Source organism: Falco naumanni, chromosome Z (genome assembly GCF_017639655.2).
Source record: "Falco naumanni isolate bFalNau1 chromosome Z, bFalNau1.pat, whole genome shotgun sequence".
NCBI lineage: Eukaryota > Metazoa > Chordata > Aves > Falconiformes > Falconidae > Falco > Falco naumanni.
Window position 1 is genome coordinate 64201199 of NC_054080.1, and position 22988 is coordinate 64224186.

Consider the following 22988-nt stretch of genomic DNA (forward strand, 5'->3'; position numbering starts at 1 on the left):
GTTTAATATCTGTTTTTTTCCAAATAATTCATTGGGTTTACTAACTAGATTACTTAATATTAATTATAAATTGTTTATTTTTGAGAGCTTTGCTGGTATTCCATATAATTATGTTATTTTTTCAAAGCATAATGATCCAAAAAAACAGTAGATATTAAAAAAAAACCAAACAACAAACCATCAGTTTAATCTCAGATAGCTGCTGTCATTCATGAAGTACCCACACTGTTATTGTGAGCTGTAACAACATGCAAACTGTTTGTTGGAAATGTATCCTGTGATTCAGCATGGAAAAGCATGTTCTTCTGTATTTAATGACAGAAAATAGCAGGTTCAAAAGGATCTAACAAACACTGAGATGGAAACTCTGCATGGACTTTTTGTATTAATACAAAATCTTTGAGTCAGCATAGGCCAGGGGAACCAAGATCTTAGTTTTTATGCCAGTCATTTGGATTTTGACTTAATGACTTAGGCTGCAGTTTGTCAGGTGGTGTTAGCTGTGCTGCTAGAGTTTTATGTACGTTGGGCAGAAAATCTCAGGTTTTCTTCTCATGCATGAGTGGGGAGAAACAGGTTACAAGAAAGTCTCCCAGTTGGGTCTGGATTATGCAAACTGAAGAATGGGTAATCGGTCTAATTTTGTATGCACCAGGTTGGGCAGGATCTGTATAGTGCTTTCTGATTTTAGCTCATCTGTAACTGTGAAGAAGTGGCTCTTGTTTAAAGTAGATAGCTTTTCAGGGTTTGGGTTTTTTTTTGTTTCTAGATGATCATTCGAACCTCAAATAGGAACTCCATGCATTTTCAAAATTACATTTTTTGTGCCAGTCTTTCTTCAGTGCTTCTATAATATTGAACACACACACACACACACCCCCCAAATAGAATAGAACAGAATAGACTATCTCAGTTGTAAGGGGCCTACAACGATCACCTGTCCCAGCTGCCTGACCACTTCAGGGCTGACCAACAGCTGAAGCACGTTGTTACGGACATTCTCCAAATGCCTCTCAAACCCCGACAGGCGCGGGGCATCGGTCGCCTCTAGGAAGCCTCTTCCCGTGTGTGACCACCCTCCGGGTAAAGAAACGCTCCCTAATGCCCAGCCTAAACCTCCCCAGCGCAGCTTTGCCCCATGCCCCGCGCCCGGCCCGGGGGCAGCAGGAGGAAGAGCTCAGCACCCCCCGCCCCACGTCCCCCCTCAGGAAGCTGCAGGAGCCATGAGGTCACCCCTTGGCCTCCCCTCTGCCACCAGACCGACCCAGAGCCCCCAGCCGCCCCTCGCAGGACGCACCTTCCCGCCCCCCCAGCAGCCTTATTGCCCTCCTCTGAACACGTTCACATAATTACAGTGTCCCTGAACTGCAGGTGGCCACAGGGCTGTCCATACACCAGAGTACCACCAATGTAGTGCGAAGGAAAGCAGGGAGGTAAAAGGAGGAATGTGCCTTGCAGGGGTCAGTCCCTCTTTTTCGTCTCTTGGGAATGCAGATTGATGAAGTGAGAAAGTGAGGCCCGTGTTGATCGCCATCCCCATGCCATGGTAAGCGTGAAGGGTTGATTTCTGCCAACAGCTGTCAATGTCTGTAGGCTTTGCTCTTTTTCTTCCTCCTCTCATTTTTCCTCTAGGTGTGGGAAGAGCGGCTGCCAAAGCACGGCCTTAAAGCCTCTGAACACCACCACATGCACAGGAAACACTGTACAGGTGATACGTGCCTCAAGCAGGTGCAGATGGACAGAAGTAAGTTCCGGTGCTTAATGTCATGTGTAAGCTCCAGCAGCTATGGGGTGTGGAGCAAGCTAGGGCATTGTGGCAGTAAGGGCAAGGTGCACAGCCCCTGGCTGAAAGGAGCTAGCAAGAACCTAATTCTGTCACATGTTTAAGGAAAATCTGGGGCACTTTTTCTGTGCCTCTGATGGATTTCCTCGTATGATATAATATGGAGCCTGCTGGAGGTGGCTTACTCCTGCTTTTGCATCAGAAGATATTGTTTGAAGTAGTAAGGTATCTGTATAAAGGAAAACAACATTACAGATGAGTGGCAAGGTCTTTTTACCCCAAACCCCATATTAAGAATCGAACTGAGACCAAGCTGTTTCTGTAGCATCAGTTTGCCCAGCCTTTTATCCAAGGACAACATTGAGTATTTTTGGTGTTTCCTGCATTTACAAGGTCTGTGATCTACCAGTGTGGCTCTAGGAAAATACTTGTACTTAGAAAGGAAAGCATGTGAGTTTGTACCTTGACTTCTTCCACTTCCGTGACCTGAAGACCATCCCTGTCATCTTATTTTTGTGTCTGGAGAGCCACTCCAGATCCAGATGTTCTCCACAGAGTGCTGGCTCACCATCCATTCACTGCAGAGTATGCTGGCTTAAACAAGGCACTTTATATGACAAAGGATGCTGCTAGAAAAGGCAGTGAAGAGACATCTGGATAGGAAACTCATACTTCTAGTCACTGCATGGAGCAGATGCAGTTTATCCAGCAGATTGTCAATGCAACTTCAGGGAACTGATTGTTGTCCATTCACCAAACAGACTGAAGCAATAGAGGTAGGCAGGGGTGTTTCCTTTGGATATTCCTCATCTGAAATGAACATATAGCAGAACACGGGGTACCAGCTTAAGTGATCTGTGGCCCAGGGTGTGGAATACCAGGCCACCAATTTATGGGGCAGCCCAGCAAATCTTCAGCTAAAAGATGGCTCTCAAGTGGAACAGGAGGATGATCTTGTGATGTGGAGCCAGAGCAGAGTGTCCCGCATCATGTCCCCACACCCATCTCCCTAGTGGTTTGACAAGAAGATATTTTTATACCCTTCCCAGGCACAGAAGGAAGCACAGAATGTTTCCTGTGTGTGGCACATGCTGATCTCAGTGTTAGGAAGGCAACTTACACCCCAGAGAGTCCTGTCTTGCCACATCTGCTTATGACTGAGCAATAGTGCCATGTTTCCCCCATCCAGCCCAGCCCTGGGGTGCTGCAGCCCATCCCAGAGGGTACCCCAGCTCTCAGCAACCCTAGATGGATGCTGATGTTGGTTATGGGAGATGTTTCCTGCTCAAGCCAGATATGGTCCATCATATTTGAGAAGTTGTGGCAATCCAGTGAAGTACCCATGGACCGGGAAAGGAGAAACATAACCCTCATTTTTAAAAAAGGAAATAAGGAAGACCCAGGAAACTATGGGCCAGTGAGTCTCACCTCTGAGTCTGAGAAGATCATGGAACAGATCCTTCTGGATACTATGCTAAGGCATATGGAAAATAAGGAGGTGACTGGTGACAGCCATGACCTCATGAAGTGCAAGTTATACCTGACAAATTCAGTGGCCTTCTACAATGGGGTTACAGCACTGAAGGATGAGGGAAGAGCAACTGACATGATCTACCTGGACTTGTGCAAAGCTTTTGACAGTCCTGCACAGCACCCTTGTCTCTGAACTCAAGAGACATGGATTTGACAGGTGGACCACACAGTCGATAAGGAATTAGCTGGATGATTGCACTTAGAGAGTTGTGGTCAATGGTTTGATGTCCAAGTGGAGACTGGTGATGAGTGACATGCCTCAGGGGTCTGTACTGCTACCAGTGCTGTTCATCTTTGTCAGGGACATGGACAGTGGGATCAAGTGCACCTTCAGCAAGTATTCAATGATACCAAGCTGTGTGGTGTGGTCAACACGCTGGAGAGAAGGGATGTCATCCAGAGGGACCTGGACAGGCTCGAGAGGTAGGTCTGTGCAAACTTCTTGAACTTCAACGTGGCCAAGTGCAAGGTCCTGCACCTGTGACAGAGCAACCCCCAGTATCAGTACAGGGTGGAGAATGGATTGAGAGTAGTCCTGACAGAAGGACTGGGGAGTGTTTGTGGATGAAAAGCTCAACATGGCCCAAAACCATGCACTAGCAGCCCAGAAAGCCAAATGTATCTGGGGCTGCATCAAAAGAAGCGTGGCCAGCAGGTCGAGGGAGGTGATTCTGCCCCTCTACTCCGCTCTGGTGAGACCCCACCTGGAGCACTGTGTGCAGCTCTGGGGCCCCCAACATAAGGACATGGACCTGTTGGAGTGAGTCCAGAGGAGAGTCATGAAGATGATGACAAGGCTGGAGCACCTTCCTGTGAGGAAAAGCTGAGGGAGGTGGGGTTGTTCAGGCTGGAGAACAGAAGGCTCCAGGGAGACCTTATAGTGTCCTTTCAATACCTGAAGGGGGCTTATAAGAAGTATGGGGGCAGACTTTTTAGTAGGGCCTGTAGTGATAGGGCAAGGGGTAATGTTTTAAACTGAAAGAGGGTAGATTTAGATTAGATAGTAGGGAGACATTCGTTACTATGAGGGTGGTGAGATGCTGGAACAGGCTGCCCAGAGAAGGTGTGGATGTCCCATCCCTGGAAGTGTTCAAGGCCAGGCTGGATGGGGCTTTGAGCAACCTGGTCTAGTAGAAGATGTCCCTGCCCATGGCAGGGGGTTTTGAACCAGATGATCTTTAAGGAACCAAACCACTCTATGATTCTACGATTCTGCAGTGCCTGGCAGGAAACTGCACTTGGGGATAATTGAGTGGTTGGGAAGAAAGAGGGGTTGTGGCAGTAAGTGCCAAGCCTGAGCAATGATTGCAAGATCAGCCCCTCAATTAGGGAAGTTAGGCCATGATGAGACTGGGAAAAACAGGTCTAGCGCAGCAATTATACTTAATAATTAAACTTGGCTGTGCAAGAACTACAATCATTAATTCCTTCTTTTGCTTTAGGGGCTGTGTTTCTTCACTGGTCTAACCTTTGCTGTCCATCCACCACAGCAACTTCGACATCCACCTCTTTCCAGATTCCCCTTGAGAGCTGTCATTCTGCAGTGAGCAGTGGGGGAAGCCATTTCTCATAGCCCCTTGCTCTAGTCCACATCCTATTGAGGTCCTCTAGGTGTTTTTTTTTAAGACCTGCTGACATTGCATTTTACCTGCTGTCAGCCTACAGCAAGGTAGTAACTGTGAACTTCCTCAGCAAGGTCAGGAACCTGGAGCCCTTCCTTCCCTTCAGTGGAGGCAGCATGTGCTATATGAAAATACTGTTTTATTTCCTATTCTTACACTAAGATGGCCTCTCTGTTTATATAATTTCCCTGCGGAATAATGTGCTTGTTCTGCTCACTCCTCTGAGAAAGGTTTGCACAGACAGGAGGAGGTAGGAGCTCTGCTTAATGTGACTTCCATGAAGGTAGTCCTAATGACAGCCTTTCAGCTGTGCAAGAGCAGAGAAGAGACTAACTTGTAGGAGAAACAACCTTCTTCAAAGCTCTGAACTCTTTGAAGAAGTTTTCTTTAATGGTCTAATTTTAATATCTCTGTTTACTGAATCTTGGTTCCAGTTAGGGAATAAAGAGATATTTCCTGATGACTTCTCTAGCTTTGAAAACAAAATTTCCGGGATAGTTATGCAATTACCTGTGACTTAACACATGTTTGTATAGCAGCAGCAAAACCTTCTGTGGAAGAAATGAAATTTCTCCTCGAAGGAGAGTGATTGTGTAGATAACTTATTCAAATGTGTAGATAAAATTTCTTTGACATGTTTCATAGGAAGAAACAGAGGCACGTCAGTGTTGAAATTGGTCTGGATACCACAAATCTATTCACAGGTAATTGGATTACCTCCTCTGGTACCAAAAAAGAGGCTGAAAAAATGATCCCCAGATGATGAAACAAATTCACACATTTGGTAGCACAGTGCTGAGCAAAAGAAACTCCCAGGCTCTGTGGGAAGTGGTGTGAGAGCAATGACTGTCGACGGGAGCTGCCTTTCCAGCCATGCCACCGCTTTCCTGCTCTGTCCAGGCCATCCCACAGAGCAGGAGCTAAGGGGACCATTCCCACTTAGGCCAAACAGAGTATAAACTTCCTAAATGCTGCCTTGCTTTGCGGCAAAGTGGATCCAGTTGCCTAAGTTTTGTACAGTTGTCAAAGTTTTATACAGTTGACAGCTCCCATTCAACACCACGGCAGCTGTGGGGACCTTCAGTGTGTTGGAGGGGTGTCATGGTTTAACCGTGGCTGGCAACCAAGCCCCACGCAGCCGCTTGCTCACTCCTTCCACAGTGGGATGGGGGTGAAAATCAGAAGAGTAGAAGTGAGAAAACTCATGGGTTGAGACAAAGACAGTTTAATAGGGAAAGCAAAAGCCGCCTGTGCAAGCAAAAGCAAAGCAAGGAATTCGTTCACCACTTCCCATGGGCAGGCAGGTGTTCAGCCATCTCTAGAAAAGCAGGGCTGCATCATGCATAACAGTTACTCACGAAGACAAATGCCATCACTTTCAATGTCTCTCCCTTCCTTCTTCTTCCCCCAGCTTATATACTGAGCATGGTATGGAATATCCCTTTGGCCAGTTCAGGTCATCTGTCCTGGCTGTGTCCCCTCCCAGTGTCCTGTGCCCCTCCAGCCCTCTCACTGGCAGGGTCTGAGAAACGAAAAGTCCTTGACTTAGTGTAAATATCACCCAGCAACAATTAAAACCATCAGTGTCCTATCAGCATTATTCTCACACCAAATCCAAAACACAGCACCACACCAGCTACTAAGAGGAAATCGGCTCTATCCCAGCTGAAGCCAGAGCAAGGTGTTATTCCCTATGGTGCAGGCACTTGATGGGTGCCTGGAGGCTGGAAACCATCAGCTGCTGGTGGTGTGTGTTCTCACTGCCATCAGGACACCTCTGGCTACCATTTCTAGTCAACGGTGTCTGTCCCCACCTTACTGCCTAAAGGCTACTCTGATATTTCCACCCATGTTTTTTCTGTTTCGTCTGCTCTACCTTCACAGACCTGGGAGATCTGGTGTGGCCAGATGACCAGTTGCCATGTTCAATCAGACTCAAGGACCATCTAGGTTCAGACTTTGTCTTTAATTATGGCTGATACCAGGTTTTCAGGAGAGGCAGTCTATGGGATCTGTATATGGGATAAGAGATCCTGCTTGCTAGCAGTCAGGCCTGGAAAGCATGGTTTAGCATTCTTTAAGCCATGTTTGTCATCAGTGATTGTGGCCATCCTGGACAGTCTAATATCCATATGCTACTAAATCTCACCTTGAAATGTACATATTTCGTCACGGACAGAGAAGTGTGCAAATATTTGCCTTACTGTTTTCATCCTGTGCATTTTCTAGGACTGATACAAGCTGATAATGTGCTGGGTGTTTCAGGACAAAGCCAGAGCCAGCAAGCTTACCTGTGTGGTTGTACAAAATTCAGCTCCAGTTTTTAAAAATAATGAGTGCCATTCACATCAGCAGGGACTGTTGATGGCACACTACACTGCTCTATACGAAAAAAATATGGAAGAGCAGCCCTTGTTCTCTTCTGCTGCCAACCCCATACCTTCACCCACGGGGAGCAGCCTGGTTAGCTACTGACACCAGCTCTTAGGTGCAGCAAACCACTGCAAACCCCTCATTAAAGGTGTGGAAAAACTCATACAGACACACTGTTGTTTGCTCTTATTTGTGCAAATGGGAGGAGGCTTGTGCTCCCCACCTTCCCATCCTTGTTTCAGAGCTTGGAGAAGAAGAGAGAGAGGAGGAGGATGAAGATGGAGGGAGGAGTGAGCATGGGAAGTCAATACAGCTAAATCATAGCATTTACTCATTCAGTTGCCTTCCACTTTGGTACTACAGTACTGTTTGCGCTGTTTCCTCCCTGTGGGAAAATTACTTGGCAGGGGCGGGGGGTGAGTGAGGGTGGGTGCACGGAGTTAAAGAAAACCGGGACCCAATAGAAGCATGGTATTGCAGAAAGGTTTTTAGTGTAAAATGCAGCTATGGCTTTCAGGATGGCTGGCACGGATGGAATCTCCCTGGCCACGGCTCCCTAACCACACACCCTGCCGTCTGAGCACCTGCTGGTGGGAGTAACGGAGGCTGGAGCGGAGCGGAGACCCCGCGGCCAGGCCCTGCTGTGCTCCCTGCGGGAACGGGAACTCGATGGCACCACACAGCTGATACGTGCATAGCGGTTGTCACACCAAGAACACATGAGAAGATGTCCACTGCTGAGCCGACCCTTGTGGTGAAATTAATTTTCTGGGATGAAACACTCTCATTGCAACACCAACGCACACCTCCATCCCAAAGTCACCCGCCTCTGGGGCACTGCCACACCTCACTGGGCAGGCGACACCAGCCCGTAACAGAAGTGTGTGTGACTGGAGTCAGTCAAGCTCCACCTAAATGTAAGGAAAATGGACTGGTCCTGGACTGGTCTAAGTGCAATGGGGGAGGCAGGAGCATGTGGAATTGTTGTCTAAACTCCCAAGACAGCACACACCGATTCAGTGTTTCTCTAAACTTGTTACAAATGAAGGGACTTCTAATGAAAGGAGACTGCCTTGGGAAGAACAGGGAATAAACAATGGATGGTGAAAAGAACACTGTTATCTTCAGTTATGCAGAAAGAAGCCTCCAAGTGAGCAAGTTCTGGCCACAAGAGGAGACAAGCCAGTAAGGTGTTGCAATCCACAGAAAGCTGGTTCCAAGTAGGATAAAGATAATTGTGGCAGTGGGAGATCATGACCTCAGACTCAAATAGCCCCCCGAGAGAGGGCAAAACCCCATCTGGGGAGCACGCGTCGTTAGCAGAAAGCTTCCGTAGTGCTGTATGAGGGTGCGCGCTGATCTGCATTAGACGCGAGACACTTGTAGCCAGTCCTGTGTATGGTCAATGAATGTGCAACGTACTGTGAAGTACAAAAAGTGGATAAATGAGGGGAGAAGTTAGGGAAGACGCCATCGTAACTCCTGGGATCAGTCGATGGGCTGAACCTGTCTTGTCCCGCATAGGGACACCTATTGGGTAAGAACTTGATTCTATGAATAACCCATAACTGTTATTGTGTTGTTTTAAGCTTCTTTTGCAGCCAGTGTATTGTCACCAACAATCCTCGAACCTTACTCTGTCACAGGCTTGCATATAAATGTCTGGAGATTTGAGTAGTTGTTATAAGAGTTTGACTCAGTGATGCTGTCAGCAGGGGTCCCTGAATAGGTCCCCCTTTTCATTAATTGAGTGCTAAAGCCAGAGCTACTTTTTCTGTGACAAAATCACTGGCTTGCCTCACACATGACAAATGCCTGCCTTTTATTGCTGCTATTTTTCTTTGCCAGTGCTCCTGCTGCAGCAGATATCCCTTGCAGGGAGGGAGAGAGCTTTGCTGGTGCTGCACCTGCTCGAGTGCCTGGGGAGGGATGCCACCACACCTATTATTAAATAACTTACAGTGGAAGTTGTGATTTACCCTTCTGGAAGTGCATGACAGGCCACACAGAAAATCGAACTGCTGAATGAGTGCTTGCTGCAGGTGGCACTGCGAGCCTTGCCCACCTAGGTACTCCCACTGAAGCAGAAGAAGAATGGGAAGGAAACATGCTATCCTTTGCAGCCATGGCTTGGGCCAAGGCTAGCCAGTTTGTCTTGGTCTGTATGTCTCAAGGCACTCTGAGCCCCAGGTTTGGCTTGCAAAGTGAATGAACTGCCTCTTAACTGACCTACTAGCCTCAGCAATGGCAGAAATTTTGGTTAAGGCTCCCACTGCAAGGTCCTTCTCACTTCTGCTCCTTCCCTCTTGTACAAAGCCAAAACAGTTGCAACTTTGCTTGTCATGGTCAAAAAAAAATAACTGCAAACCTCGTGTGGTTCAGAGCTGAAGGCAACCATTGTGCAAGCTCTCCCATGGCTGTACCTTCATCCTCACCATGCCACTCTCAGCTGACCCACAACTCCCTCTTGAAAGCAGGATGGGCACCTTAGTGCACCATCAACTTAGTGTCAGGGTGCATTTTGATAGTATGGTAAATGTCATAAGGCTGGAAAGATGCAGTATTTTGGTACAGAGAGAGAGAGCAAGTGTGAGACATTGTTTCATGGGCTGCCAAGTGCTGAGCCGTGGCTGTGGATGTATCTGTTAAAAGTGACTGGAGAGCTCCCACAGCCAGTGAGTGCCCCTCTGTCCTGGTTTTGGCTGTGGTGGAGTTACTTTTCTTCTTAGTAGCTGGTACGATGCTGTGTTTTGGATTTAGTATGAGAATAATGTTGGTAGCACACTGATGTTTTAGTTGTTGCTTAGTGCTTACTCCAAATCAAGGACTTTTCAAGTTTCCCACACCCTGCCAGTGAGGAGGGGCACAAGAAACCTGGAGGGAGCCAGGATATTCCATACCATAGAATGTCATGCTCAGTATATAACTGGGGGGAGTTGGCTTGAGTCTCTTGGTGACTGCTCAGGGGCTGGCTGGGCATTGGTCAGAAGGTGGGGAGCACTTGTGCTATGCATCACTTGTGTTTTTTTTCCTTTGGCGTTTTATTCCTCTATCCCTCTCTCTCCTTTCCATCACAATTTTTGTTCCTCTTCTTCTTATATCTTATTTCCAGAATTAAATTGTTCTTCTGTCAACCCATGAGTTTTACCTTTTTCCAATTCTCCTTCCCATCCAGCTGAGGGTAGAGAGGGGAGTGATGGAGCAGCTGTGTGGTACTGAGTACCACAACAACACCACGTGTGCACGCACACACATGCACATACACACACACACTCATATGCACATGGACACTTGTTTGTTTGCTGTGCCTTTAGGGTCACCAACAGTAGAGCTAACAGCATGGGAAGAGAGCGAAAACCGGCAGATGGAATAGCTGTGCCTTTATACCAAAGTCCTGAAAATAGTGTTTCTCTCTAAGAGCATTCCAGAACACCATGTCTCAAAGCAAGGAAGCTCAATGTTGCACATGTGATAGTATCTTTGGCCAGAAACTTTCCCGCGTTCTGCAATCTTTCCAGTGTACATACTAGATTTTTTTCTTAGGGGAAGTGGTCCCTGTGTCCTTGTCCAAATGTAATTTCTCCCCTAGTCATGTAGCATGTGGTGTGGTGTCAACCATTCTTCAACCCCAAGGAAGTGGCATTTCAGCACTCTTTCACTGGCTTGTTTTGGTTTGACAGGTGCCATGGAAAGGTAAGCTGTTAATGATGATGGTAATGATAGTAGACATTAGCTTTGCATGGCAGGTATTTTAAAGTCATCCTCACTCCCAGGCAGTCAGCAGCTGTCTATTAGAAATGAAGACAAAAGAAGGCATCAGGCTGAGAAACTGCTAGACGGCTCAGGTGTTGGTGGCCCAAAGGTGCGGAGATGCTTCTCCCCTTGGCACAAGAGAAGAAAACAAACAGGATGGATGTTGGTTGAGTTGCTTTATGTGTGACAAGAAGGTGCTCAGCAACTTTGCTGATGGCTGAGGCAGAAGAGTCTGTGCAGACCAGAGTCCTGCTTGGTGCAGTCACTGGACTTTTCTTTATGAGAGACTTTACTGTATTTAAAATAATCATCCAGATAAGTGAAAAGTCAATGAGTGAGCTCGGGCTGCACTCCACTTTGCAATAGCTGAGCTGCAGATAATTACATTATCCTGGGGGGCTGCTCCTTTACTGAAACGGGTTTGAAAAGCCAAAGCTTCGTGACGTGGTGTGATGACTTTTTCAGACGACAGAAGGTTTGGATCAGCCCTGCCTTGCTGTTACCCCTGCAGCCTGGTCATATGAGGGTCTGTATGTTAGTGGGAGGAAGGGAGGGCAGCAAAGACACTGTAAAGTGTTACTGGCTGCAACGAGGCTTGGAGCTGTTACGTTTCTGCTAGTTCAGGTTTTGAAGTATCTTTTCTAAAAATGGCTATAAATAAAATAATAATTTATTCATGCCGAAAAGAGTGCATGGCAAGATAATTAACATCTCCAAAGAGAGAGCCCAAGATCGTGATAAAAGGGGCGGGGCGGGGGGGGTGAGTAATCAGGAAAAATCCAGGAATGAGGTCTCGAACAGCAGATGAAAGAGAATTCCATCAGTCATCATCAGCTGTTACTAGCAGTAAAACACCTCCCCCTTCTTCTGCGCTCCAGGAAGTTCATTCCTTCCCAGACGCTTTCTGCTGAGACGGAACATTTCCCTCGCCGCGACCCCCGGAGCTGCCCCCCCCCGCTGCGGCGCCCTGGGGCCCGCGGCCGCGCAGGGGGTCGCGCCCCGCTCGCCGCTCGCCGCCGGGGCTCCCCGGGCCGCACCGCGGGGCACCGCCCGGGCCGCCAGCCGCGCCCCCCGCCGCCCGGCAGCACCAGCGCTCTCCGGGGCCGCTGTGTGCAGCTGGAGCCGCGGGTGACACCCAGGCCGGGCCCGGTGCCAGGCTCTGCCCGCTGCGAGGCCGGCGGCGGCGCTCCGGGGCCCCGCGCCCGCCCGGCCGCCCGCCGTGCCGCCCGGCGGGGCTCGGTGCCCGCGGCCCGGGGGAGGGGACCCGCCGGGGCCCCGCCGCAGCCCGGCTCCACGGGGGGGCACTCTCGTCCCGCACACCCCGAGCGCGGGAGCGTTTGTCTCTCCTTTTGAAAGGCGGTTTAGCCGTGACAGGTAATTTGGCACATTCCTAGCTGCGATGTGCCAAATGGTTTGGCAGATATTTCGCGTACATCTGAAAATAGGAGCACCTGCTGCTGGCCCACGGGGAGACTGGGGGGGGAGGGGGGGTATGAGTTGCTAATTACAGGCCTTGTAACAAAACTCTCACACTGGATGCGCAAGCCGGCCCTGCGAGGGGTGGCCCATCTTCCCAAAGACAGGCAAAGCCGCTCTAAAATATTATTCTCCCAGGCACCAGCATCTTTTCAGCCAGCTTGGGCGACCCCATCACGGAGTGATGATGAGAAGCGTGATGGATCTGGTTTGTTAATCACACTGCATGGCTGCGTTTGCACGGCTGAGCTACCATGCGGCACATACAAGTGGGTCTGATGCACCAGGGACAGAGGAGCTTTGTGGAAACTTCACCTCGAGCTGCAGGAACATCTCTTTCCTTATTGTGGATGCCCAAAGTCTGCTGAAGTTTAAGGTGAAGACAGAAAAGAATCCTGTCATTAACAAAAACTTCATTAAATTATGTATAGAGAGAATATAAAGGAACTGATGAGAGGACTTAACTGTGAGCATACCAGCCTTCTGTAATTAAAGCAGTTGATTGCCCAGAATTCACCTTAGACAAGACTTTCAGACTAGGGAAAGAACTAGGGAAGTTTTGGTGAGGTTGAAATAAGTAATAGTTACATTAAAAATATTTCAAATACAAATAAAAATTATGTATTGAGATATTTTTTTCCGTGTCCATTTTCCTGATCAAATAATATTTTTGTTTTGAAAAATCAATTAAAAGTGGGATTTAAAGCAGACAACTGTCTAGCCTACAGTGAATAAGCGCTTCGGCAACCATAATTACACATATTGACACAAGAAGTTACCAATGTCAGGCCAAACCCCGTACAGAATATGAATGAATAACAGTTGATGGAGCAAGGTGGGGTTTGCTCATTTCTTTCTTTCTACAAATCTACAGAACAGGCAGATGGCCAAAGCTGTATTATGTTTTTAAACCAACTAACTGAACATTTCTTGCTTTGAATGATAGCTTTAACTCTGTCTTAGGATCCTATTAGCTTCATTAATGGTTTGGAGGTACATTTGATTTTCTCATAGCTCCTATCAATGCCACCTTCAATGAAGTCTAAAGTTTGTTTTTAATTGTAAATATTTATTAAAAACCAAACCAAACCTGAAGAGTCAGCTGAACAGAACACAGGGGAAAAGGTAAGCAGCAAGACCAAGTTGTGAGGATGTGACTGTTTGTGACAAACTTCTTATGCTCATGCATGGAGTGACAGGATGGAGAGTCCCTGGGTGCAGCAGTCCGTGCGGAGTCCAGACCCTGCAATACCCTGCAATACCAAGCTGGGCTGTTACGTATGCTCGAAGATCACACGAGATCATTTCCAGTAGCATCCCTCATATTTTCATGCCACATCTGTTCTCTATAAATTACATGCTGACCTAAAATTCCTTCCGTGAATATCTACAGAAGAAATCTAAGAAAAATTAAGATTTCCATCAAAGCAAGCAAGCATGCAAAATCAAATGGAGCGTGTCTGCTCATTTAAAACATTTTTCCAATCCATTGGCAACAACAAAGTCCTGTTCTGGTGAAGCCTTAGCTACACATTCAGCTCTCGGCCCCAAACAGAAAATTGAATCCTTGGGGCAAAAGGGCTGCACTGGACATCTCTGGCTGTTCTGGGTGTCTCTAGGGGTGACAGAGCTAGCCCTGGGGGTGCCTTGCAAGCCCCAGTTGTCAGGCAACTCTTTTGGGATGGGGCAGCACCAGGGACGGGATGGGCCAGCATGGTAAGGGGCTGGCAGTGCGCTGCTGGCCCTGACAATGTCTGTTTATTTTTCTCTGGTTTTTCTCCCTCTCTGCTCTCCCTTTTATCCAGAGACCACTGAAAATCTGGACCTGTAAATCTTTCAAATCGTATAGCAGGAAACCAGGTGCAATTTCAGGCTGTAATAATTCAAAATGGTAAATGCCACTCATTAGAAACCTTGTAACTCTTTTTAATAGTTTGGAAGGTAAAAAAAAAGGGATTTGATGCTATCTTCATGGAAGGAGAAATTTCTTTTGTTATTTTTAGAAGTGGATATAGAGTTTATTGAGCATCAGGCCAGCCAACAGAGGAGATTAAGAACAGACCTGGCCAGAGGACGTGCATCTGCAGTCTGTCCAAATGAACTACTTTTGGTGTAAAAGGGTTACATGGAGGAATACTTGAAAAGAAGTTCATTTTTAGTTCAATAACAGGCTGCTAAAACATTCTAACTGTGTATATCCAGTCAGAGTTAGGATCACAGGCTTATTTAATACAGCAGGTCAAAAGAAACAGGCTGCAAGCAGCAAAAAATACCCCTTGCTCTTGAGGGCATCCATATCTGAGTTTGCGTTTTGAGGAGAAAGAACTCGTTTTCAAAACCCAAAACACCAAAACTTGGATTTCTTGTCTAGTTTCACCTTGGGATCAACCTGCAACTACTCTTCACGCTCTTCTTCTCCCATAGGTAAGGTAGAAACTAACCTGCACTTGTAGTAGATAGCACGTGGCAAGAAAAGACAGAGATGGAGGTTGTGTTGTAACATGCAGTAACATTCACTTTGGATAGCTATGTGCTGTGACAATCTCAAAAAAGATTGAGAGAGGGATGTAAAGAATAGCTCCACAGACAGAAGAGGACCATCAGATACCCACTGCCAACACTGATGTACAATTCAATGTAATTAATCTTTCTCTCCTTATGTTGTATTATAGGGGAAGAAATTACTGATTTTGCAGCTGTGGATCTCGAATAAACATGAGATGAATTATTGTTGATCTACACTATTAGGAAAGGAACTTCAAGCCCCATTTTACAGTATTTTCAGCCTATTCACCAAATGAATTTTTCTTAATTCCATCTCCCACCTAGCATTGAGGAGCTGATGTAACTGATCACTACTGAGAAAGGACAGGATGGCAGGGGAGCAACGTACTCCCTCAGCTTTTAAATGGTGATAATGCGAGTTTTCTCTGAAGTCTCCCAACCCATTAGGGTACCCAGAGCCCGTGCTTCATACATTAGGAAGCCTTTGAACTCTGTTCTCCTGTTAAACTTCAGCCATACTAATACATCGATTCAAAAAAGATCAAAACTCCATCAGGGCCTGAGGCTGTGCTGCTTTGCGGGTCTGAATGAAAGTGGTACTCCGGGAAGAGGTGGCCATGGTCAGTGCCTGGCAGAGGTACCTTATCCAGTGCAGGAAAATCCTCTGAGTCGCTTTGAACTTGTCTTCCACCTGATAAATGCAGGTTTGATCCAATATCCATTAAAATCCATAGGAGTTTTGTTTTAATTGATTTAATGGGAATATGATCAAATCCTAGGACAACTGCACTGGGTTTGTCTTCCTGGTAATTTACGATAGAGGCTGTATGCATCAGTTACTAATACAATCTACTGCTCTTTGAATATATTCTATTTATTTTGGTTTATTTTGATTTCAGGTTTTCACAGTGAACAGTAAATGATAAATGTTTGTGGGGAACCTGAATGGCAAAATTCTAAATAACCCTGCTGTTAATTTTTAAACCATTGTTTTCACTCTACTCAAGAAACAGTGAATTAATGAAAATTCTATCTTTATAATTATAGCATCTGAACGGGACTCGAGATTATGACCTTGAGACAGTTACAAAGACTGGGTCATCTGCCCAATTTTATTAATTCCCTCCACATTGTCTCTCAAGCAGAATTATACATTTTATTATTATTTTTCTTCTTGATAAGATCTCTAGACTGATAACAAAATAGCTGGAGAATAGTGCCTGCTGGAGTTTCATAACTATTTTAATTTTCCTTCTCAGGATAAAGAGTGAAAAGTGGCATTGAATTAATCCATTCTTGAGAACATCTTAAAATTATAACGAGGACAAAGTGGTACAAAATGTATTCGTTCTCACGACTTCTTCATGATTGCAACCAGAATAGCAAATGGCAAAATGTATTAATTCTTATAATAAAAATGTAATGAGGACAGAGGAAGGTGCAAGATGAATTAATTGTAGTGGCAAACTTCTAACTGTGAGACATGGTCTTATTTGAATAACGCGCTGCATTTCTGTAGAAAACAAGTATGATACAAAACCTGCTATAGAGGTACTAGAAAAGTACTGATCTGGTCATGTTATTGTAGTATACAATACATGTATTGTATTGTTCCCTTTTACAAAGACGTTCCCTTTTAAGAAACAGGGTGGATTAACAGATGTTAAAGAATTATGAATCCTAATACTTTACAAACTTGTTAAAGCTGAAACAAGAAGTCGTCTAAAGGTGAAAGAAATGTATCTGTATCCATCTGTAATGATGGATGCCAGTAAAGAAAACATCAGACCTGGGGAAAAGGCAGTGAGTGGGATGGAAACAATGTCCAGGCTGACCTTGTGGGTACTGCTGGCACCAGGAGCTACTCCAGCCTAAGGCAAAAATTCACCATGGCTTGTGGCAGACTGGATAAGGATTTCCATAACTTTCTTTTACCTGGGGTAGGCTGCTTGGTGGCTTTAGACCCTGCTGAATGGTAGGATTGGCCCAGAGGAAACTAGCAGTTTGTCCACAGGTTCAGCAACTATTTTCCTAGTTCTCCAGCAGAAAAATGGTCACCAGCACCTTCCTTCCACTCTCATAGCATGCCCAGTCAGAGCAGTTCCAGGTAACAGTCCTCAAGCTATTTCGCAGCAAACACCCACCTCTGCTTCAGCACAGCGTGGCTCGAGGGACAGCTTTGCTGTACATTGCAACACCATCTCAGATAGCTCTGGCTTGTCCCTATGTACAGTAGGGTGCCTGTGCAGTAAATGCAGCATCACACAGGAATGCTGCTGCTGCAGCCCTGGGGAGCTGCCTGGCTCCTGCACAGGACAGTGTGGGGCTGTAAAGCCACTGGTGAAACCTCTTGCCCTGCAGGATTACTTAACCCATGACCAGTGTCACCCTGACACATGTACACATGCACACTCTTTCCAGCCTCTGAGCTTACTTGCAATGGTGATGATTATCCAGCTGTATGTCTTCGGAACCCCTGCCTGGGACGGTAATGCACAGCTCTTAATTTCTGGTGTCAATTGTATTTCACCATGGGAGTGAGGGAAACACCGCCATGGTGAGGAAGGCAATGTGGAGACTACAGAAACGGACATTTGCCTGTTGGGGTTGGGAGGGAGATCCTAGAATCATAACGAGTGCAGTGATGAAACCCGAAAGGATCTATTTCCATGACAATTTATGAATCCAGCACAATCTTAAACCCCCTACTGCACATACACAGCTGTTATTCCATGAAGAGAAGGGGGTTAATGTGGTTGTCATTGGCGTCTCATTCTAAGATTTTGGAAGACAAGAAGTACTTTTCACCCTAAACAGGACAAGTGGAGTGTGTGTGTGTATCCATGCGGTTTGTAACTGCAATCGGATGGTGATAACCATCTCATGGCAAGAGTAAAGTTGTTCTTATCATCACTAATTGGAAGGTCAATCGAGCTGACTGTGAAAGTCAAGTTCTTCCTGCTTTTAGGGCTGTATCCTTAATATTCAGCCACTTAAAATGAAGCAGATAGTTCCGCTTTTAAAGATGGTTTAATGATAAAAGAGAGCTGGGAACTGGCTTACTGTTCCCCCTGCCGGGCTCCCACAGTGCCAGTGCTGGAATGATCACTTTTCTGAGAGCTGGCCACCTCTAGCATTTGGCTATGCTGCAGGAATGCCACTTGTAATTAAACATGTTAAAAACACTTTTCACAGCTTATTCAGGGTGACAAATACTTTCTGTTCTGCAAACCTGTGAAAATTAAGGCAGCTCTTCTCCCAGATAGGTTTTTTTCCAAAGTATTGGTTTCATTTCAATGAGTTAGAAGAATTTTGCAGAATTTTCTTCAACCCTTTCCCATGCATTTCCACCTAAAAGCAGGCCCTTGTTGTCCCAGTTCCGTAGTGGGGATGCTGACTCACTGCAGCCTGCTGACAGAGCCTGCTCCTGCTTTCTTTCAGCTTGGCAACCGAGCTGCTTGATCCACAAGAACAACTTTTCCTAATTAGCCATGACCCTTTCTATTGACAGGTAAAGGACACCTCTATTGTGAAGATAACGCTAGGCAAAGAAGGGTCAAGTAATGGAATAAAATAATGAAGTATTGGTCAAAAGAGAGAAAACTCACCTAGCATAAGCCAGGCTGTGAACAAAGGTCAATTTCCTTATTGTGCAGTTAGTCAGATGAAGTACAAGCAGCCCGACCATGCAATGCTTAGCAATAGGGTGGGCACACGTGCAGTGAGGGAAACCCTCACTCTGCCTTCAGCCGCAAAGGGGAAGCACATGTGGGTCCTGTGTAGCTGAGATGTGCTATGGGCCACATCACCAGCCAGCAAGGTGGTCCCCCAGACGTTAACCTGATCTGCTCTGCCAGGATGGCTGGGCTGAATGGATTGGTTTCACACTGCTTCACGTGAGGATTGACTTTATGATTCTCAAAACAACTTTTTTAGCACAGTTTTTATTGTCTACCTCTGAAATACACTTTTGTGATGGAGACGTATAGACAGTTGGGAGACTGGCATATCATTCCTGCTAGGCCTGTTGCACTCAAGCAGTGTATGAAAAACCCATGACCATAAAGGCTGCTCTGTTTCTGTTCCACTATATGTATATGAATTATGATTTTGGCCTCATTACCTGTTCATGCACCACTCTACGGTAAATTTTCCCAGTCAATTAAGTTCTTGTGTTTTCCGTACTGTGAGTTAATGAAATGGATTCAAAGATGTTGCTGTCTGTGATAGCATTAGGCTGTCCGTGATGGCTGGCACTGGCCTCTTCCATCCAGTGTTCTGAGTTTAGGGAAAAAATATCTTGCTCTATTACAGCCCATTAGAGAAATTTAATTCTGGAATCACTTAGGACAAAACTTATAATTTGTTTTGCAATTTTTTATTTTTACTTTTTTTTTTGGTCAAAGAATGTCAGAATTGATATGAAGGCTGTCAGATGGAGACATGGGTCACAAATTCAGAAATGAGGTCTCACACCTCCTAACTTGAGAAGTTCCTCCTCACCATTGCCCTTAGAAGCAATACGGAACATTAAGTGCTGCCATGCAACATCACATTTTAGGAGGCTTTTAAAAGCCAACAGGAAGTCACCAGTGATTTATAAAGGTGAATACTGATGCAATCTACTCACACTGTGGTTCTAGGATCTCTTGTTGATGCTTCCAGTGATTGCAGATTAAACCATGAATCAAGGTCCTAGGCTTTGCACACCCAGGGTGAAGTTCTGTGCTTGTCAGCATGTTTACAAAGGTCCCACACTTTTATGAAATGGTTTGGCTCACTGCAATTGGTTTTTAATTACCTGTGATACTTCATTTACAGTACCAGTGTAGCTATGAAAGAATTAATTTTCTTTCCATGATAGTTGTTAGTGTAATTCATGCCTTGCTTTTAATTGCTGGATCAGATTACTTAGTATATATTTTGTGTGTCATCCCACAACATGGGAATCATGGGAAGCCCAGAAAGGTACCTGTATGCCTGGCTTCTCCTGAAAAAAAAAAAAAGGGTAAGTCAAAGGTAATTTGCTAAACAAAATTTTCTTCTGTCCTCAAAGTGCATTTTTAAGACACAGAGAACCAAATAAGTATAGTGTGAGTGAACGTAAATGAGGTAAAATGAAAATGGTTGTACCTATTTACCTCCAGAATGACTGGACATCTCAGCTCAGATAAACAGAGTGGCACTCTTTCTTTAATTGGCACTGGTGTTAACATTAAAAGGGAAAATGCTGAAACATAATTGAGAGTTGGCATTTAGCCATCTTGCAGGACAGAGAACAAAGGACAGGATGTTACCTTCTCTCACTGGTTTCTCAGCTTCACGCCAGTCTGGGCTCTCCTCTGAAGCCAGCAGGACCAGGCAAGCACAAAGGTGAGCTTCAAGCTGTCCCCAAGCAAATTTACATCCTACAAATGTCCGTGCTGCTACTGTCATCTCAAATCCAGGCTAAAAAGATCTGTCCTGCCACTTACATCAGGGCGTCCGCCAGCCTCACCACTAGCTTCAGAGTGGCCATGGGAGAGGGAAGTCAGAGGGTGATACAGGGAGGTGAGCCTGCAAAAAGAGAAGGAGTGTGGCAGAGGCAAAGAGCTGGGTGCTGGTTTTGCTATGGGAGACTCCTTAGCTCTCTGTGTTGCACATACCTTGAGCTGGAGAACGGGTCTCCAGGGATTTGCAAGCAGAAGGCAAGAAGCTTCCAGAGAGCTGCCCTGGGAACAGCAGAGAAGGTGGGCAGAGGCAGGAGGAAAGAGGTGCCTGAAGACCAGTTCTGCCTTCAGACTGCAAACTAGGATGCAGGACTCAAACAGCAGAAAGACCAAGAGTTGTAAAGCTGCTTTTGGCTAGTCTAGCCATGAGCTTGAAACTGAATGCTGCTTAAAAATGGATGTGGGTCTACATAGCCTTTTGCAACAGTAGCTCCACCGGTTACAGGAGCCAGTGCAAAAAGGCAGGGTCCTGTCTTTCCTGCCACCTGCACCTCTTGCCCCAGAGAGCTGTGGCTGATGCAGCTGCATCAGCCCCCTTTCTGAGCTCCTCTCTTCCAGCCCCATGCACATGCAACCATGACAGTGATGAAGTAGTGTCATTCACAGTTTACATCCTGGGATGGAGATGACTCGCATGGACCAGAAGTCAGGATGTGAACAGGTTTGTCCCACTTTACATCTCTGCACCCTCACTGTGGTCCTGACCTGGCCTCCCCTCGCTGGCCGGACCCGTCAGCCTGGGACCACAGCAGGGACTGGGAGAAGACATGAGTCCTTCTCTTCACCAGTCAAGGCCCTTTCTCCCTGCTGCATCACGATGGTGTGAGTGGGTGGCATTTATGGCATCTACATATCCCCCGTGCCCCAGGATGATGCTCCCTGGAGAGGTTAATCCAGGTAGCTCACAGCATGCTGCTGACAAGGCCCCAAAGCTCATGTGGCCAAAAGCTGGTAGGACACGCTGGCATGGGATGGCTCCTGCAATGACAACCTATGCCCTTGGCTGTTGAGGGCTGCAGGCTCCCATCATGTGGGCAATTGTCCCCTACTTTTACGTTGTTGAGATGAAGCGGACACACTGCCCTAAGAGAGTCTGGTCTTTCTGACAGCCCCTTAAATAAATGTCTTATACCTAAGCAGTTAATTAATTTTAGAATCACTTATTAAAGAATATATAATCTATTCCCATCACAGCTAAATGTCATCTCCTGTAAAAACAAAGGTACTTCAAATAAAAATTCTGTAAAAATTGCACTTGGGAAAGTTATTTTTAAACTTCCACTGATGTTTATTTTTGCAGCCTTGAAATTTAAGTCATATGTTGAATAAATACCTTTCAGATACCTTCTCTAGTTAATATTCACATCACAGAGGGTAATACGTTCTCTTCTGTTCTTTTGCAACATCAGAAATAACTACGGCCATCCCTTCAGAGGCTGATGGCTGAACGTTTCCCTGTAGGACAATGGGATGGTGAGAACAGGAGAGGGGAAATGCATATCACATCACAGCTCCTGAGAAGCATGTGTCATGCGATCATTTTCAGCATTGCAACACATTGAGTTCAAAGGAAAATGGATTCATAACAAAGGGACATTTGTGATGATTTGTTGTCATAATGCGTTACCATAAGGTTTGCCAGGATTGGGGTCCTGTCAGTGGCAATCATCTTATAAAATACACACCAATTCTAGAGAGTGTAGGAAATGTCTGTGAGTTGTTAAACGGTAGCTCTATTCATATATAAAGATGCTGTTGCTGATGTAGAGCATTTGGGTAGCAGTAAATAAGGCAGCCCCTTTAATCTTTCTGCTTCCTAGGTAAATAATACAAAATCCCAGTATGCATAAGCAACATTAAAAATGCCTGTGGCACCAGGAAGAAATACAGCTTCACTATGGGGATAAAAAAGGAACTGCAAAAAGGAAAGAATGGGAAGGAGCAGTGCAGACCAGCTACATCTGCATCTTCAGTGAGTCCAGTGAGGTCAGTAGCGGTGGATGATCATAACCCCCACAGCCCAAGTTGCTGCCTCATGGCCATCTCTACAAAGCATATGCTCCCAGGCAAAAATGGAAACTGAATTGCATTGGAGAGACACAATATCTTTGCCTTTTAGAAGCAGGAGGCACCTCCATGCCATGCAGCCACAGAGCCACCAGCCAGCTTTGCTCAAGGCACTGCTGGTGGTGTTGCTGGGGCAGTGGAGGACTCGGCATGACTTGTGAGACCCATGCAGGAGATGAGGAATATCTGTGGGACTGATCTGCGTCAAGCTGCATCTGCCCGCAACTGCAATGTTCGCCGTAGCCAAGCTGGCTATTCTAAAGCTAGCTCAGGCCTGTCTGTCTGAACGGCAGAACAGAAAGAGCCTGCAGGCAGCTCTACTTTAATGTATTTATCTGTCAGTGTTTTCCAGCTCATGATCATATAGCAGAGTGAATAGGTTTGCTG